This window comes from Triturus cristatus, chromosome 1_1 (genome assembly GCF_964204655.1).
Source record: "Triturus cristatus chromosome 1_1, aTriCri1.1, whole genome shotgun sequence".
NCBI lineage: Eukaryota > Metazoa > Chordata > Amphibia > Caudata > Salamandridae > Triturus > Triturus cristatus.
Genome location: NC_140579.1, coordinates 702429043 through 702436953, shown reverse-complemented (window position 1 = coordinate 702436953; position 7911 = coordinate 702429043). Strand labels below are relative to the sequence as shown.

General features: G+C 48.0%; 1 long non-coding RNA gene across 1 annotated transcript in view; it reads right to left on the bottom strand.

Moving 5' to 3' along the window:
• Nucleotides 1-252: 252 nt before the first annotated feature.
• LOC146870901 (uncharacterized) overlaps nucleotides 253-7911 on the bottom strand; it is a 327404-nt gene continuing 319745 nt past the window's right edge. The window contains exon 5 of the long non-coding RNA XR_014979810.1: nucleotides 253-945. This is a non-coding gene — a long non-coding RNA (uncharacterized LOC146870901). The remainder of the gene's footprint in view (nucleotides 946-7911) is intronic.

Genomic DNA, 7911 nt, shown 5'->3' with positions numbered 1-7911 from the left:
CCCTTCTCCCCCGTGTCCCCCCCACTCCAAAATCTGGGGGGGATATATCCCCGCGTCCCCCACACTTCCTACGCCCATGGTCAAGGCCCAAGATGTTAAGGATTATCGAGACGTACAGCACATATTCTCCATTAATGCAGTATACGCCTATCTCATGCCATGTAGTGTTTTCTGCACTCAGACTTGCATAATGGAAACAAGCTCAATATGCAAATGTGACGTACTGTAACTAAATAAATAACTCACCAATGGAACGTTCTCGAGCCAGGCTCCTCCACATGACTTCACTGGACGGCAGACAGCATGGCGCGTACAGCTAGAAGGAACTGGAAAAGGCTGGATTTGAACTCCTCCCCCAGTCCCCAGACCACCAATCATTTTACAAATGAACAACTATTGCTGGGTCTCGTGACACACGCCCACTCCTACATTGTTTAAGCTGACTGCCCTGCCCCCAGCCATTGAAATCAATGTAAGTCTTCCGACTCCTCCCTGGGCTACGTGAAAAACGCCCAAACTAAAACACTATTCTGGCAGTGATACACAGACCACTCCCACCAGTGTGTCGTCACTACCCTGCTTTCTGGCTGCAGGTCGAATAAATCTTCGCCCAGCCAAGATATGCACAGAGCCAACCCCACCCCCTCAAACAAAACCCAGATTTACATGTTTGTTCACCAAGCAGCCAGCACAATTAATTGCTAGCTGCTCGGTGTTGCATCTCACATTTTTCTGCTCCCCCCAGGTTGGCAGGGCGACGCCCATCTCGCCCCTGAACACCAGCCGCCCCTGCTCTGTAAATGCGGATAAAGGAGATAAAAGAACATGAAATAAATATAAGTTGAAATGTCCAAAGAAATTGAATCATCTTCAGAAGTAAATCACAAGAGGGTGTGAAGAGAAGAAGAAGAAGGTTCCAAATGCTTCCAAGTTATGAAGAGTTACCTGAAAAGAGAGAGAGAGGTGAAATAAAACTGTTGCAACAGATACAAATGAGATAAAAAAGTTTACATTGTGTATCAAGATCTAGCACTTTAAGATATTATAAGATAAATAAACAATTTAGATATAATAAATTTAAGATTTACTCATCCCGGGGAGGGATGGGAGGGATAATGTCAGCCTCCGTGTCTTTAATGAAATCCAGATTCTCTAGTCATGGTAATAGGAGAATCGCAATTTCATTACAAGAACGGAGGCTACATTATGCATGTTGGTAGCTTTGTAAGACTATATTAGACATATGCTCAATAGGCTTCCAATAGTGTCGAGCAAAAGTGCTAGCGTAGACCAGTCTGCTGCTTTGAGGATGTCATCTAACTTACCTCCAGACCAAAGAGATTTACTGGCCATAGCACCTCTAAGTGAATGAGCTTGATATTTTCTTAGATTGATACCAGCTAAACCCATGACGGTTTTAACCCATCTAGCAATAGAGGTTGAGGTTATACCTCTATGGGGTTTAACAAAGGAAATGAGTAATTGTTTTACATCAGGTGGACAAAGGGTAGACATCCTGCGATCATACTCTTTCATACAATCAACTACACAAAGTTTAGGGCATGAATCAAAGCGTGGATAAAATATAGAATCAGACAAAGTTTTAGTTCTTCTATAAATCTCAAAATGAACCCCAAACATGTTATAGGATCTATTAGAAATTTCTAAAGCTTTCACGTCAGAGACTCTTCGACAGGAAATTAGGCATAACAGAGTCGCAAGTTTGAAAGAGGTTTTTTCTGTTTAGGAGAGTGTAGGAGAGTAGGATCTGCACTTATGTTGCCCCCACTTTTTGTCTGATGTATACACTGGTTTCTGGCTATAGTCAGGCTGGTTCCCTGCTAATCAGGGCCCCAGTCTCTCTGTTCTCTCTAAACGACTTGGAGTGCATATTAGATGCACTAGTGATTGGTTACTGTGGTGCCTTATGAGCCCCTAGTATATGGTACCTTAGGTACCAAGGGCATAGGTACTTTACATGCCTACTAGGGGTTGGAGCATGTATTATGCCACCCCTGGGAAGCAGACTAAATCTGACACCTCAGGCCTGCTACTGCAGCCTGGGTGAGGTAGTGTTAGCACTCCTCACTGAGGTATAGGTTCCTATATCTCACCATACACACACATATAAACCTATCAGTCACCCCTATGGCAGGCCCTATCAATCCTGAGGGCAGGGTGCTTGGTTTGCAATGTGAGGGGGTGCCTCTGCCTCAGCAGGGCCCCTCTGCAGCTGGCAGGGTCCATTCCCTGTGGCTGTTTGTGGATGCGGTTAAACCATATACTCTTAAGTGCATTATAACCTCCCGGTTAATGCTAACTTTGGAATGACTGCATCAAAACATGTCATGTTTGGTGTCAAACATCATGGAATCATACCCCCACATCTGTCCATGATGTGGGAGTATGATACCACCCTTCTAGAGGGGATGACATGTACCCACTGTAGTAAAACGACAGAAATCTGAAAGAGCCCTGGCATCACAAAATGGATGCCCCCAGCACAGACACTGGGCAGCCCTCCTGCTGCTGACTGAAACTCGCAGTGGAGGAGGCCCAACAAAAGGCATCCTATCACAGGGATTTAGTGTATTGGAGCTGGGTGGGTGCACTCTTAGAGTGCTTTGAAGTCCTGCACTGGGGGAGCAGTAGGCTCTCTGTGCATATGCCAGCTCAAACCGGTTCAGGGGCTACCAGCCCCTGCTCTGGCACGAAACTGGACAAAGGGGAGTGGGTGTAACCATCCACCCCCCTGACCCTCCTAGAGGAGTGGTCATAGAGCTAGTCCCTCCCTCCCTTTCTTTCACTATAAGATAAGTACACCTTGCCATTGCAAGTTAGATAACCCTGGACGACGCTTTACAAGAAGAATCCTGACCCTTCGATGTTCCACTACCTTTGGAAGACAGAAGAATCTCCCTCAACGGTAGCAAACTTTCCCGCTCCCGCCGGAGTTCGAAGTCCCTGCGACCCCAGAAGCAGATTTCCTGACCTCTCGTCGACCATTTTGAGTCCCCAGTGAAGCTGTGGCGTCTGGACCCCACGAGTGACAAGGAACTGCAATACCTGGGAACTGTGCACTATTGTTGAGTGCAACCCCTTCACGACGTTCAACAAACTTGTGCTTTGGACCATTTGTGGCCCAAGCCTCCAGCAGGTTTTGCAGCAAAAATCAGAGGCCTACCGCGTCCCGAGTGACCGTGGGCTCCTGTGAAGAATTTCCTCAAGAGGCGTCTTTGCGATCCAATGCCCGTTGGCTAGCGGGTCCGCCGAAGACTTTCTTCTCGACTCAAAGGGCTCCTCTGGTTGCTCCAGGCCTGCCCTCACTTACCCTCGCTGGGTGAGTCCCTCAGACCTTGCTGGTCTGCACCATCGACTTTCTTCACTTTACACGAGACTTGCTTTTGCCAAGGCTTCTTGGCTCCAATCCGGTTGTCGACACCGCCATCAGCTGCAGACGTTGTGGGACACTCCGAATCCAGCTGCTGGTCATCTTCGATCACTCCTGGGCCTCGTGAGCGAAGAGTCAAAACACCATCGACGACCTGGAATCACCCGACATCCGTGGGCATCCATCTTCCTGGCCCCGGGTCACTGGCAAGTGACTGTGAACACTGTCCCTTCAATTTTCAGGTCTTCTACATCTTGAATCCAGGTTTGGATTCCACCGGACACTTCTTCAGTCGCCGCAAGCAGCAAGTCTTCTTTGGTCTCCATAGAAAACAGCGACGTGATCCGACACCAAAAGACACCTATGCACCCAGCTTCCCTGGGTGAGGTAACTCGTGCACTCCGGTGCCCTAGTGTGTGTTGGCCCTCGAATTACTTACCTTGTAAGTGGCTTGCTTGTAGACTTCCTCGAAGTACCCTAAAACTTTAAATACCAAACCGCGACTTGCTCCATTGTAATCAATAGGGAACCCGCTTCTGTGTTCACACACTGCACGTGTCTCCCATGGGCCTGTTACTTACCTGCTAACACTGCAGTCTTGAAGCCCAAGCGATTCTGCAGGCCCTAGGCCTTGTCATTTTGCAAGTCGACTTTCCTAACCCATTTTTTTAGTATATGGTCTGGTACGCCCCTAGGGCCCCAGCCATATTTGTGCTTAACTTATTGTGAAACGTTGATATTTGAATGTGTACCTGGCTTCTAATCTCATAAAGAGATTAGTATAGTGTGTCTAGAAATAAATACATATATATTTGATTTATATACCTGTGTGGTGCCCTTTCATTTGGTAATTCAAGAGCTTATAAGGTAAAACAAGCTGCTTTACATTCATCTGAGACTTAGCCTGAAGGCTGCTCTCCACAGCTACCACTAGGATAGCTTTCTTTAAAAGGTTGTCTTAAACCTATCTACCATAAGAGTCGAATTGGACTGGTGCAAGGTGGCCACTATAACTAGTGACCAGCATATGCCAGGCCAACTTCTCACATTGGTGGCAGCGTGTGGGATTCCAGCTTGCCATTGTTTTACCAGAAAATCTCTATTTGAATTACTAACTGAAAACCACTTAAGGTACTCAAGGTACATATAAAGTCAAGCTTAGTATCAATAACTTCTACTGAACTTAGAGCTGTTTGTGAAGGGATAGCACACCCTTGCTACAGCTCAAGCTAGGATCAGTAGGCCACAAACTAGTGTAGGTAGTACAACACTGCACCACACTAGAATGTCCTCAAGGGATGGAGCCAGTGGGTCCACCCAGCCTCAGTACAAGGACATGACCTACTTTGACTTGAAGGCCATGTGTGTTGCAAGACACATGAAACAAGGACAGAGTCCCTCCACACAACACCTGATAAATGTGCTTACTGCGGATGATCCCAAAGTGGCTCTAGGAGCTGGTGGATCTGGATCAGGGGGTGGGTCAGCCATAGTCTCTGGGTCTGATGATGAAAATCAAGATGACCTGGAGTCTGTGATTGAAGGGCCAGACCCACAAGGGTCTGCAATGGACAGGGGAATTCTCCCTAAGATAGCTGACAGAAGTGAAGAGAGGCCTAGGTCCCTTTCAAGGGAATCTAACCACTCATATCACTCTGGCAGAGAATCTGTCCAGCAGAGGAACTCATACTTCCATAGAGAGACCTCCTCTGAAAGAAGGTACAAGATGCTCCAGTATGAGGAAGCTAGGCTTGCCCTCAGAACCAAGCAATTGGCCTTAGATAGAGAAGCCTTGGAGCTCCAGAGAGCTTCTAGAAAAGAGGGATTAGATACCCCTGGTGGCAGCAACAGTGCCCCTAGAGGCAGATATTACATTCCAGACCATAGGAACCTGTCCAAGGTTGTTCCTCCCTACCAGAGTGGGGATGATATCCACAAATGGAGAACTGCTATGGAGAGGGCCTGTAAAGTTCAACAGGTCCCCCAGAAACAGTGGGCAGCAATCTTTTCTGATACAGGCAGAGACAAGCTCCTCACTGTTAGAGAAAAGGATGCTGATGATTATGAAGTCCAGAAGAGTGCATTAATAGATGGGTTTGGCTTAACCACTGAACAGTACAGGTTGAAGTTCAGAGACACCCAGAAAGCACAGGCTCAGGACTGGACTGACTTTGTTGATTTTGCAACTAAGGCTCTAGAAGGTTGGCTGGTTGGTAGTAGATTTACTGATTTTAAAGGATTGTATAATCTTATCATGAGAGAACAGACCCTTAATAATTGCCGAAACCAGTTGTTGCATCAGTACCTGGTGGACTCTGATCTGACCTCTCCCCAAGAATTGGGAAAGAAGGCAGACAAATAGGTCAGAACCAGGGTGAGGCAGAAAACCCAGAACCAAGGGGGTGACACCAAGAAGCAAGATCCTAAAGGCTCTGAGAAAGGTGGGGATAAGGCAAAAGACCAGAAGTCTTCACAAGGGCCCCAAAAATCTGCATCTGGTGGGGATTCACAGTCTACAAAGGGAAAAGGCCAAAAGAAGCCCTGGTGCAAATTCTGTAAACAGAAAGGGCACTGGACTTCTGATTGTACAAAGACCAAACCACCACCACCACTCAAGCTCCTAAGGCAAATGTTCCCCCTAGTACAAGTACTGGTGGAGGTGGTAACCAGAATAAGGATGTAGTAGGGTTGACCCTGGGTTCTGATGTGGACTCTGGCCTAGTCAGAGTACCAACACAGGCATTGCTAGTTTGTGAGGGAGACCTTGATATGTCCTTCCTAGTGAGCCCCAGTAATCTGGGCAAATACAAACAGCAGCCTATAATAAAAGGCAAACAGGCTTTGGCATTCAGGGACACAGGTGCTAGTGTCACCATGGTGGCAGAGGATCTAGTGGACCCTGCACAGATCATCCTGGGTGAAATGTACCAGGTGACCAATGCAAGCAATGTCAGGACCAACCATAGCCTGGCAGTTGTGAATTTCTCCTGGGGAGGGGTAACTGGCCTTAGGAAACTAGTAGTCATTGCAGACCTCCCTGTCAAATGTTTGTTGGGCAATGATCTGGAGACTTCAGCCTGGTCTGAAGTAGAGTTATGGACTCATGCTGAGATGTTGGGCATACCTGCAGAGGTATTTGCTGTGACCAGGTCACAGGCCAAAATGCATAAAACTGAACCAGCTCTGGATCCTGAAACTATGGACCAGATGCTACCCAAGAGGAAGAGCAGGAGGGTTAAGGCTGTGCCTTCCCCTCTATCTCAGATCTCAGATTCCCCTCCTGAGGGAGGAGAAGCAGATCCTGAAGAATGAACTGCCCCAGAGGGACTTGAGCCTGATCAGGTTGAGTTCTTGGGGGCAGGGGGACCTTCCAGGGAAGATCTGAGTAAGGAGCAACAGTGCTGCCCTTCTCTTGAACCCCTCAGACAGCAGGCTGCTGCTGAGGCTGCTGGGAGTGCTAGTGGGCCCCATAAGGTTTATTGGGATGAGGGACTCCTATATTCTGAGCCTTGAGATCCTACCCCTGGAGCCACCAGGAGGTTGGTAATACCTCAGAAGTTTAGGGGATTCCTCTTGACCCTAGCACATGACATCCCATTGGCAGGACACTTGGGCCAAAACAAGACCTGGGACAGGCTAGTCCCTCATTTTCATTGGCCACACATGTCAGAGGACACCAAGGAGTTTTGTCGCTCCTGTGTCACTTGCCAAGCCAGTAGCAAGTCAGGTGGCACAACAAAGGCCCCCTGATACCACTACCTGTGGTGGGGGTTCCCTTTGAAAGGGTAGGGATTGACATTGTTGGTCCCCTTGACCCTCCAACAGCATCTGGGCACAGGTTTATCCTGGTGGTAGTGTATCATGCCACCAGGTACCCAGAAGCAATTCCCCTCAGGACCACCACAGCCCCTGTGGTGGCAAGAGCCCTCATTGGAGTTTTCTCCAGAGTGGGTTTCCCTAAGGAGGTTATATCTGACAGAGGTACAAACTTTATGTCAGGGTATCTGAAAGGAGTGTGGTGTCAATTACAAATTCACTACTCCCTATCACCCACAGTGCAATGGGCTTGTTGAGAGATTCAACAAAACCCTAAAGGGAATGATTAAAGGCCTCCCAGAAAAGCTTAGGCGAAAATGGGACCTTTTACTTCCCTGCCTTCTGTTTGCATACAGGGAGGTCCCACAGAAGGGGGTTGGCTACAGCCCTTTTGAACTTCTGTTTGGGCACCCTGTCAGAGGCTCATTATGTTCGGCGAAGGAGGGCTGGGAGTTACCTCTCAAACCTCCCAAACAGGATGTGATGGACTATGTACTTGGTCTCCGCTCCAGGATGGCAGAGTACATGAAGAAGGCAACAAAAAATCTTGAGGCTAGCCAAGAATTACAAAAAGCTTGGCATGACCAAAAGGCTGTCCTGACTGTTTACCAGCCAGGCCAGAAAGTGTGGGTGTTGGAGCCTGTGGCCCCAGCAGCCCTCCAGGACAAATGGAGTGGCCCCCATACAATTGTTGAGAAAAAGGG